Below are 12,160 nucleotides of genomic sequence, written 5' to 3' on the forward strand. Positions count from 1 at the left end.
GATCGGAAAGTCTTGCTGACATTTCCTGTTAGCTGAGAGAAACACTGGATCTTTTGGATTTGATTGTCCAATTAAGCATATATAATAAAGTTCTGCTTATTGTGATTTGAGTATATTGGATTGTACATTCTTCCTTTTAACAACTTTATCCCCCTTCACATTTCAGCACAGTTGCTGAAACGATTTTTTCTTTAAATCCAAGTTTGAAAAAAGGCATCTTTAATGTTTTGTGACAGATGAATGAGATTTGCTGCAACTGAAAATAACCCAGATGGGGTTTGTGGGGAGACAAAACTGGGTGTATGTTCTTTTCCTGTTTGAAACTTCTTTAGGAATTGAAAATTCTAGTGCTCCGAAGTATGGAACCAGGACTAAAAGAACTAGACCAGAGAACAGGAACAGATTCAAGACTCCAATATCTCTGAATTCCATTTTTTTTGGATGGTACTCTAGCTATGGCAGGGCGTCAGATCTGAGATAATAATTGCCTCACGCTGACTGCTGATGTAAATTGGCACAGGTCCATCAGCTGGTTTTGCTGGTTTAAAGTCAAACAGCAGAGAGTTTGACCCATTACTTTTATTTAATTTCAGTTTTGACCCAATTTTTTGCGGGATTGTGAACTGCTAAAGCAAGAAACCTATGCTGTTTTAGAAGAGGAATTCCCCATTTCCAGTAGAATAAAGTTGTGAGATCAGATTCTTGATTTTGCTTACTTCTGCATAAATTTGGAGCAGTGGAGTTGGTCTGCATTTATACTAGTTAAATAAGGTCTGCATCTGGCCCTTAAGCTTTAAAGGCCCAATTCACTCCCATTTAAATCAATAGAAATTTGTGGGCATACTCGTTGATTTCAGTAGGAGTTGGATCCAAGGGTTTGGCTAACAATGCTCCACACACTTTGGGGTGTGGGTGGGATGCTGGGGTGCTCTTGAATCCTACTAAAGCTGAAGTGAAATAAAAACAAAATGTTAATCAGAAGCAGGTCATTTCTAAGGTCAGATCTCTTGATCTGCCAGGGCTAGAAAAACGTTGGGAGGCTTGTCCTGAGGCTGAACTGTTGATCAGAAGGAACATTTTGAGCTCTGCTTTTCTCCATCTTGAATGAAAAGCTGTTTTGGAGGACTCTTTTGTATCTGTTTTTTTCCTAGAGTACAGGCTTGGGGGAAGAAGACAGTATTGTAAGTAGTGTGTTTTGTTAACTGATGAACGCTGCTTTTGTGAAAGCTCTCAAGAGTTTAGTTCATCCACAGATTAGCTGTGAGTTGCATTCCTTTGGATCTTCTCCAGGGAAACACTGAAGATCGAGAAAAGAAGCTAAATTAAAAAAAGGAAACATTTCTTTAAATAAAGAATGAGGGAGTGTTAGAGAAACAGTAAACGGAAACACTGAAAGGGTGAAAAAGAGAGAGAGAGGTTAGAGTGGAAAAGACCTTTCAGGATATAGATGGATAATCAAAGGACCATAAGTGAAACAGGAAAGTAGACAGTGAAAAACGAGGGAGAGAGCTTTTTAGCAGAAATTCATAGATTCCAAGGCCAGTAAGGACCATTGTGATCAACTAGTCTGACTTCCTGTATAACACAGGCCAAAGAACTCTCCCCGCCGCCCTCCCCCACATGCTAGACTATATCTTTTAGAAAAATATCCAATCTTGATTTTAATCATTCTTGTGACTCTCCTCTGAGCCATCCCCAATTTCTCAACATCCTTCTTGAATTGTGGGCACCAGAGCCGGACACATTATTCCAGCAGCAGTGCCAAATACAGAGGTAAAATAACCTCTCTACCCCTATTCATGATTCTTCTGTTTATGCATTCAAGGATTGCATTAGTCCTTTTGGTCAGTGTTGCATTGGAACATGTTCATGTTCAGATTATCCACCACAACCCCCAAATCTTTTTCAGTCATGTATAAAAAGCTGCAGTTTGCAGTGCTGAGACTATGTGGTTTAATGGTGGTTTGACTGTTTGTAGCAAATGTACAGGTCTGTAAATTTTCCAGGTTTTGACCCCTTTTGGGTGCTATAGATCAGTGTCGCTCAACCCCTCCCAACTACTATACTCCTTTCAGGAGTCTGATTTGTCTTGCATACCCCAGGTTACACCTCATTTAGGAACTACTTGTTTACAAAATCAGACATAAAAATACAAAAATGTCACAGCACACTGTTACTAAAAAATTGCTACTTTCTCATTTTTTACCATACAATTATAAAATCAATTTGAATATAAATATTGTACGTACATTTCAGTGTATAGAGTAAGGGTTCTGAAACTTCATTGCACCGCGACCCACTTCTGACAACAAAAATTACTACATGACCCCAGGAGGGGGACCTGAAGCCTGAGCTTCAGTGTCAGGATTTCCCCTGATTCCCACTGCCCCGGTTGAGGGCCTGTAACCTGATCCCCGCTCACCACCCAGGGCTGAATCCCTTAGGCTTTGGCTCCAGGCAGTGGGGCTTGGGCTTCAACCCTGAGCCCCAGCAAGTCTAAGTGACCCCTGGTGACTCCCATTAAAATGGGGTCGTGACCCACTTTGGGGTCCTGACTCACAGTTTGAGAACCACTGCTATAGAGCAATATAAACAAGTCATTGTCTGTATTAAATTTTAGTTTGTATTGTGTTTGCTAGTGCTTTTTATGTAGCCTGTTTAGTAAAACTAGGCAAATATCTAGATGAGTTGATGTACACACTGGAAGACCTTGAAGTACCCCCCCAGGGGTATGTGTGCCCATGATTGAGAACCACTGCTAGAAATCACCATAATTTTTTTCTGAAAAAATCTGATATTTGACCGTATGAGCTAGGGCTGGATTAAACTGTTTTAGGCCAAAAAAAAGAACTAGACTAAACCCTTTGCCAATTCCTTGTGTTAAACTCAAATATTAAAAAAACCCCAAACTATTAGGAAGATTCTTCTTTCTCTAAGGACATGTCTACAGCTGCACCTGGGAGTGTGCTGCTCAGTGTGGCTACACAGACACGTGCTACTTGTGCTCAAGCTAGCATGCTAAAAATAGTAATGTGGTCACAGTGGCATGGGTGGCTGCTCGGGTTGGCCTGAAAGTGTATTTGTGCATTTGTTGCAAGGCCCAGCTGAATCTGACCTATGCCCTAGGGTGCTAATGTTGCATATTTTTGTGATCTGCTACATACAACAGTCTGTAAAAATTCAAACCAGACGTGTGGCTAGTCCAGTACCCCCTGTCTGACAAGAGCCAGTACTAGATGTTTCAGAAAAGTGTAAGAAACCCTGTAGTGGGCAATTATGGACTAACTTCTCTATAGTGGTTGTTTCTAATTAGAGGCTGTTTTACACCCTGAAACCTGGGGGGTTTATTACCATACTAATTTTTTTTTCTGATTGAATGGGATAGTCTCATTACATTTATGAAGATTGAATCTTCTTTTGAATCCTTCTAAGCTCTTGGATACTGTGATATCTACTGGTATGGTGGTACACGGCTAAGTTGGGTTGTGTAAAATATTTCATTTTTATATAGTTCCTTTTGCATTCTACTCATCCCAAACCTTTTTAGGAGTGATGAGTTATGTACTGGCTGTTCAGGCAAATGCACAAACTGTTCCTCTGTGTAAGGAGTTTTCAGTTGAGTGCATAAATAGAATCTATTGGGTATGAGATGATCTTGCATCAGGGAAGTCTGAGATAAACATTCTTCCCTGAGTGGGTTTAATCTTGCAGTGTCTTTCTTGTGTCTCTCTTTTTCTTAGTCTTGATGCTAAAGGGATCATGGAGTACAAGCTCTATATAGTTAGGAATAGGTTTGTTGCCTCATTCAAAGCTCTGGATGTGGTGCTCAATGATACAATTTGACCTCCTTCAATTCAGCTGGTTTGATTCCAGTGACTTGGTCCAGCTAGAGAGGCCTTGGATTTTCTAACTTTGGACCTTAACTGGGAGAAAGAATGAGGGTCCTGCCTCCTCCAGCTGTTCAAACACAGTTTCCTGGTCTGTGCCATCCCATACACTGGTAGCCTTTTATAAGTGTGTGACTTTATTGTTTCAATCATTTTAATTTTTTGTGTTCTGCTTTTTAGAAACATTTAAAAATTGTATACATGCAGTTATTTCCTTTTGGCAACAACTCTGCTGTTGAACCTTTTTATCTTGAAATATATTAAAGGGATACAGTCAACTTGATATCTAATCGATTTGTAAGGATAAGTTGTAAGTAGTTTCAGGTTGAATACCTCCCCTTGAGCCGTTCTGTCAATTTTCATGGCTTTTCAAGGAATTTTTTCTAACCCTTTTCTCTCTACTATTGCTGCGTAAAAGGACATGAGCAACATGGGAAACTGACTAATAATGATGGCAACTATTGATGCTGACTATCCCTTAAGTGTTATTAAACTCAGAGTAAACAACTGAAAAATAGAGAGATTTTTCTCTATACTCAGAGTAATTTTTGTAACCATGAGAGGTAAAAAGATAAACAATTCCCCTCTTTCTCTCCCCCTCTCCTCCCAAAACCCAACCCTCCGCAAAAAAATAAAGAACAATCCTTGTGTACTTGCAGCATTGTGGGAAACAGGGATCCTCCCTAGACTGACCATGAATTTGATGTTGTCACCTTCATGAATTGCCACTGAAATGCTCTGACCCTGAATTGAACGGCACCATATGCTTCCTGTTCTAGTCAGCTATGAGTACAAGAATGGCTGAAATACAGTCTGTTATGTGACCTGGTTTGTGAATTTTATTGCTGGATGGAGTGTATTGTAAATCTTACTAAGCAAGTAATTCAAAAAGTGAGTTGGTCTAACTCCTGGACTATCCTTCGATTGAATTAAATGTGTAATTGTTTTGAAGGGGAAGTAAGATGAGTCATGGTTCAACGCTCAAGATACGTGAAATGGATTTCTGTAATTTTTTATATATTAAAGGAGCGATGGAGAAAGTGATTGAAGTTTCTGCTTAAAAAAGTAGGTTGTAACAGATGAGTTGGTTTGGTGTCCAGATGGATTAGATTATGGAAACACCTCCACAAAATTAAATAATTTATAACAAAATGTTAGGTATAAATCTCTGTATAGTTTTGGAAACTTTGCATTTTCTTGGAAGTTTATTCAAATGTTAGAATTTAAAAAATATTTTTGTCAAAGATGAGATTTAACTAAGTGGGGGGGGGGGAAATACCTTTTGAGTAAAGTAACTTTCATATGATAACACCTAAATGCAGTGAGGACGTGTGTGTGTGTGTGTGTGTGTGTTTGAATGCTGAGAGGAAGGGAGATAGGTTTCTCAAGCTGGTTCCTTTACAGGATGGATTCTGTGGGGTGGTGGTGGTGGTCAAGTAGACATCTATCCACTCTTCTGTCCTGTTTGCACTAGTAAAATCTATGATGTAAGCAAGACCAGTGATAACTTGGTAATGCTTGACAGTTAAAACATTGTGTAGGATTGCCTGTGCAGATGGGACCAGATTACGTTTTAACCATCTTACTGAACCACACAAGTGTTGGAGTGCAAGGCTGTAGAATCCTTGAGGTAAGATGCAGTTCAGTTACTCTAGACAAGTGAGACTAAACTGCTTTTTAACCATTTTGAGCACTACCAATTTGTAATCCGGTACTGGAACACGCTAGGTTTTAATAGTGTAGATAGAATGTTAGGCTGCGTTCTGTGTCGGTACAAAATGGCATAGGTTAGAGCAGACGTGCAAACTGAACATATTGCTAAAGATGGCTTCAAATAACTGCAATTTCTAGAGTAGATTTCAAGCATTTATACATGCCCTAGTAAACTCTGAAAGAGTTCATCAGTCCTCAACCATGACACTACAACTTTGAGAAGAAATAGTTAATGTGCCTTAATTGCATGCATCGTATGTAACGGGATAGTTAACTAATATGGCTTCATCATCCTTGCTTGATTTATAGATCAGTGCATTTCACACAAGAGAATCAGTCCGGATTTACGCTTGGGATTCAAAAATGAGTTATTAACCTCTCTGCCAGTGACTGGTGGCATGCACAACACCACTGTGAGAGAGCTTGCAGCTGAGGGTAACTGTGGGAAGATGCTGAAAACTAGCCAGTGTGTAAAGTTCATTTTCAGCATGTGTGGGGAGACCGATAGTAATCGGGTAAAACAAACAAAAGTAAATTACATTTGCCCCCCAAAAAAGGGTAGATTTTCTTTTCTTCTCCAGGAAAAATGTCGTCATACCTTGTATTTCCTTATGTGATGTGATGCTTCATAAAAATGTCACACAGAAATATTTGGATTCTGCAGAAAATGCATGTTCTACAAACCAGCAAATGTCTTAGTCCAAGCAGATTTTCAGATTGTGAGTGAGAAAGAATGGCAGATTCCAAACAGAAAGAAAGTGGCTGGCAACCTGTCTCACAGACCAGACTTCAGAAATGCTCCTGAGGGTCTGTCCTACAGGAGTAACGGAAGATATCTAGAGAAAAGGATAGAGAACTGTAGAACCCTTCCCCCCCCCCCTCCCCCGGGCATCCCATGTTACTGACAATGCTTTAGGGCTGACCGAAGTAACATAATGTCCACCAGTTGACTAACATTAAAACACATGACAAGCAGCAAACACGGGGTTCAGATTCACCCCAGATGAACAGATCACAGCAGACAAAACTATTTTCAGAACAAAAGTGGCAGTTTGATCAGAAAGTTGTAGAGATTCAGGGATAGTAGTTATTGATAGACTAGCCCTCTCTTCTGTCTCCTGTCAGGGATCTGATCTTCATCCTAGATACACAAATATATCTTATTAATTGGCTGTGTTAGTTTGTGGTGGTTATTTTTGTTTGCTTTTGGCTTTTTAATAAGGAAGATATAAGAGCAGCTCCTGGGTCATTGGATATTGGGGCCCCTGTCATGTGGCAGGGTATAACTGCTTATAATCCTGAGCCGTGTCATGTGACTGTTGCCAGGAAGTATAGGCTAGTCTCCCTTTTGAGTGCTTCTTTTCACCTATGAGCCCTGGTCCTACAAAAGTCTCCATGCAGGGTGTGGTAGACTTGGGGGTTAGAAGAAGGAAGAGAAGAGAGATTGTCATGATGAGATACTGTTGTTGGTGTTGGATGAACTTCCAAGGAAGAGAGAAATTGGGCTTATGCCCATTTTTGCTTCTTTATGATTTACAAAGAATACATGAGTCTGTCTCTCCCACACACACTTGAATTTCTAGAGTAAAAAACCAGGTCCTCTCTAGGCTGGAAGACTATATGGGTTATGTCTATGCCACAAGTGAAGGTACAACTGCTGTGCAGGTAGGTATACTTGTGCTAGCTTTAATTTAGCTAGTGTAGGAAATAATAGCAACCTGGTGCAGGCCAGTAACCAGAGTACATCCCCTGAGTTCCTGGCAGGTTTGTACCAGGACAGCTAGGCTGCGCCACCACATCCTCACTACCATGATTATCCATGCCGCTCAAGATAGTGTGAGTACATAGGCGCCGAGTTCCCCTCTGCCTGGTGGGTGCTCGACACTCCTCCCGCTCCCCAGCTCTGTCCCTGCCCTGCCTCTTCCCGCCCCTGCACCGCCCTCGCCCCACTCCATTCCACTCCTTTCCCAATGTCCCCCGCCCCCACTCTGCCCCGCTCCTAAGCTCCGCCCAAGGCAGGGGGGCAGGAAGTGCTGGGAGGGAGGGGGAGGAGTCGGGCCGCGGCATGCTGGGGGTGGGGGGCAGAGGAGGCAAGGAGGGGGGAGCTTGGCTGCTGGTGGGTGCAGAGCACTTGCTAATTTTTCCCTGTGGGTGCTCCAGCCCTGGAGTAACCACAGGGTCAGCGTCTGTGTGGGTATACCTACCAGCATAGCAATTGCACCTTCATCTGTGGTGTAGATGTACCCAAGGAAAAGTATTCAAGGTTAAGTAAGGCTTAGCTAATACTTTTTAATTAACCTCACCTTAACCCTAAATTACATTTAGACTAGGGAAAAAGGTCAACACATTTTACCTCTATGATCTTAGGCTCCCTTCTAGGGTGAATCTCAACTGGTTACTTTAAGGTAAAAGTGGTTAAACCTTCATCTGTTGGGGAAGGGGTTGGGGTTAGTTTAAACGTGTTAGTTAACCCTGACCTAACCTCAACCACTTTTCCAAGTTTAGATAAACCCTTTGACGGTAGAACTAGTGAAGTGATGGTATCACAAGAATCGAGTGAAGGCTGAGCAGTTGAGAATGGCAGAGACTTTTAGGCAGGCTACTAAGGGGGATGGGAGATGTTACATTTCTATAACTTCCACGGTGAGTAAAGATGTAGGCTACATGTGGACAAAAAGTGTGAGAGCTCACATGACATGTTGTCTGTCACCTGGTATATACTACAGTTAGGTCAATGTAAAGCGGCTTACGTCGACCTAATTAGTCTGTACACTGATGTATATAGCCTTGTCTTGCTGATGTAAGTGCCCTACTACATTGATGTAATAATTCCATCTCCACGAGAGGTGTAGCACATGTATTGGTGTAGTTAGGGTGATGCAGTGTCTGTGTAGACACTACATTACTTACCTGGGCTGTTGGCTGTCTTGTCAATTTCAGGGCTCCATGCTGAGCCATGAAATTGACAAGAAAGTCTGGCAGCTAGAGCACTGGTGCTCCCAGCTGGGCTGCTGCGCAGAGGGTCCTCACTCCCGGAGGTGAGAAGCCCAGGCAGCTGCCGCCGACACTGCCCCTCTTCAGTTTGCGGAAGCGCTCCTGATGAGGACATGTACTACCAACAGGAGGAAGGTGTAGTGCCAGTCAGCCTAACGTAGGTTGACTTAGGGCTGTAGTGGAGACATGCCTTGTGACACCCAGAGGGATCGCCAGCAAAACTAGGGAAGACCAGACTTGGCACTGCTGATGTTTCTAAGGTAAAACTTGTTTTAAAAAAAAACCCCTAAACCACCCTCAAAGAAAACCATAATTGTCAGGACTTCCTCATACATATAAAGGAGTAAAAAATAGTACAAGCACAAGTGTTTGTTTTAAAAAACCCTTTTCAGATCATCTTTAAGTATCAAAGGTATTTACGTTGAAGCTTGAGTGAATCATAATGTGAGAAATGTAGAGAATGTTGCTTCCAGGTCAAAGTATCCATTTAGCATCCTGATCTAATCCTGGAATGTGATTCCAATGCATCTGATGAAGTGAGCTGTAGCTCACGAAAGCTTATGCTCAAATAAACTGGTTAGTCTCTAAGGTGCCACTAGTACTCCTTTCCTTTTTGCGAATACAGACTAACACGGCTGCTACTCTGAATATTTTTACACCTAAGTGAATTAAAACAAAGGTTCTTTTCCTATTCTAGGTTTGTGCTTGAGCCTAAATTCTAAATAGAAATAAATCTGTCTTGCTGGTGTTGCAGACTTCTAGTGGTGTGATTGTTTTTTGTTTTTGGTGACTCTTGATATGTAAAAGAAGCTAATCCTAAATAGAAATGTGGGCTTCTAAGTGGGCTTTGCTAATTTGGTTTATTCTGCCACAGAAATAACTTGAGAGAAGACGAATATGTTTTACAAGATCTTCTTATAATCTGCTCTGGAATGTTTTAAATCAGCTGGAGGGAAAAGATTCTGATAATTTGAATTCTTCGTTAAAAAGATCCTTTTTATTATTTAGACATTTAAAAAGTGATTTTTAATTGTTATGGTAATTCCTTTAAGAAAATCAACAAAAAGTCTTTGGTTGATTCTTGAAGTTTTGCATTGTTGCTTTGTACATTTAGAAAAAGCACAAGCTAGCTAACAAACCTCAATCCCAGAAACTGCCAGATGCAATTATACTGATACATGGATCATTCCTTTACTGTGAACATAAACGATAGAGTCAAAAATAATGCAGATAAAATCCAGGGTTGCTAAATAATATAAGACAAAACTAGTAGGGAAAATGTTTTGTAGCTTCTCAGAGGATATAAGCAAAAGGTGTGGTTTTTTTTTTTTTTAAAGTATACAAAAGTTGAATATATTATGTTCTGGGACATAATTTTTAAATGCATGTAGTGGGTTTTTTAAAAATTAAAAAGCAGCTACTGATATAAAATTTTTTCCACATCTTTCTGTTTATTTTATCCACAAGAATGGAACCAAACGAGTTCTTTGAGAAGTCAATTAGATTATATATAATTTGCATCTTATGAGACATCACAAGTGGTAAATGGAAGGGGGGAAAATTTAAATGCAGTTTGTAAAAGTAGGTTGTCATGAGACTGTTAATCATATGAGACAAGATTCTAGAATCCATGACTATACTAATTAAGGACTCAGTCCACCAAAGGTATTCATGTGGGCGCATCCTAACACCCGCATGTGGTTGCATAAAGTTGAACGGGGCTCTGTTGCAGGATTGGGGTGCAAAATACTAAAAAAATCATGGAATCCATAATGATAAAGGATCTTCTCTGCAATTCATAAGATGAGGATTTTCAGCTTAGCGCTGAGAAAAATCTTTAAAAAGTAAAATCCACCTTACAAAATCAATGTTCTGAAGGAATCCATAGAGTTACTTATGTATTGAAGACTTGGGCCCTGACCTTGCAATCTGCTCAGTGTGGGGAGACTCCGCTCAGTGGAGCCTTGCTGAAATCGCCAAGAACACTCTACACTGAGTAAAATTCAGCAAGTTTGACTTTGCAGAATTGGGGCCTATCCTACTAAATGACGGTGAAATTTCGGACAACTTTTTTCCGATCTTGACTTGCAAGGAAATCTGTACAGAACTTCTGTGCTGTAGCTAAGACAAGGAATGTCATTAAGAATTGCAGAGCTCTTCTACTATTGATATTACAGAAATGCTATTATGAATTATTAGTTTGTTTCTGCTAGTGACCACAATGCACTAGGAACTGCACAAACACAAAAGAGGGCTATGTCCCAGCCCCTAAAGTGCTCACTGATAAGAGTGGTAAGCTTAATCTTAAAAACTGGTATTTGTGTTTGAACAATTATAAGAATGTTCTAAATTGAGCTGATTAAGTTTCATTCATTGAATTGTATGCTTACCTTTAAGGAACTGTACTGCCATTTCCATCTGCCTGAATGAGGCTCTCCTACCCAGGTGAAGGTAGGGCCTTGAAAGGGAGGTTCTGTTCTTGACTCTGGGATTCAGGGGCTGGTTAAGTCTCTGGGAGTCCCCCGGGATGATTAGAAGATGTAATTTTTCATATAGATTCTTTGTCATGTTTGCTGGACATAAGTGGAGAGAGAGTGAGAAGAAAGGGTGAGGGAACAGCTGACTGAGACTGTGATGCAAGAGTTTTGAGGGAGTCAACAAAATTACCTGAAATGAAGAGGAAAATGAGGGCCCTGGTTGAACTGTCTTGTAGACTTTAAGACCAAAAGGGACCTTCATGATCATCTAGTCTGACCTTCTGCACATTACAGTTCACAGAACCTTACCCACTCACTCCTGTAGTAGTCCCATGTTCTCTGGCTGAAGTCCTCAAATCTTGAGTTAAAGACTTAAAGTTACAGAGAATCCACCATTTACACTAGTTCAAACCTGATCAGTTCCCCACGCTGCAGAGGAAGATGACCCCTGCCCTCCCCAGGGTCTCTGTCAATCTGACCTGTGGGAAAATTCCTTCAGCCCCAAATATGGCGATCAGTTAGACCCTGAGCATGTGGGCATGACCCACCAGCCAGATACCTGAGAGAGAAGTCTCAGTTACTCAGAGCTCTCCCCATCTAGAGTCCAATCTCTGGCTGTTGGAGATATTTGCTAATAGCAGTTGCAGATGGGCCACATACTTTTGTAGGCAATATCATACTATCCCTTTCCTAAACATATCAAGGTCATTCTTGAAACAAGTTATTTTTTTTGCCTCCTCTGCTCTCCTTGGAAGGTTGTTCCAGAACTTCACTCTTCTGATGGCTAGAAACCTTCATCTAATTTCAAACCTAAACTTATGGATGACGAGTTTATATCCATTTTTTTTTCTTTTGCCCACATTGGCCCTTAACTTAAATAACTCGTCTCCTTGCCTAGCATTCATCCCTCTAGATTATTTAGAGCGACAATCAGATCTCCCCTCCTCCTTTTTGTTAGGCTAAACAAGCCAAACTCCTTAAATCTCCTCTCATAAGACAGATTCTTCTGATCATCCTAGTAGCCTTTCTCTACACCTGTCCCACTTTTTTTTAAACATGGGAGATCAGCACTGCATGTAGTATTCCAGA

The 12,160-nt window shown here is 40.9% G+C and overlaps 1 protein-coding gene across 1 annotated transcript in view; it reads left to right on the forward strand.

Moving 5' to 3' along the window:
- Positions 1–12,160, forward strand: part of UTRN (utrophin) — a 594,030-nt gene that overhangs the window by 62,786 nt on the left and 519,084 nt on the right. The window lies entirely within an intron of this gene.

The sequence above is a fragment of the Natator depressus genome, chromosome 3, assembly GCF_965152275.1.
Source record: "Natator depressus isolate rNatDep1 chromosome 3, rNatDep2.hap1, whole genome shotgun sequence".
Taxonomy (NCBI): Eukaryota; Metazoa; Chordata; order Testudines; family Cheloniidae; genus Natator; species Natator depressus.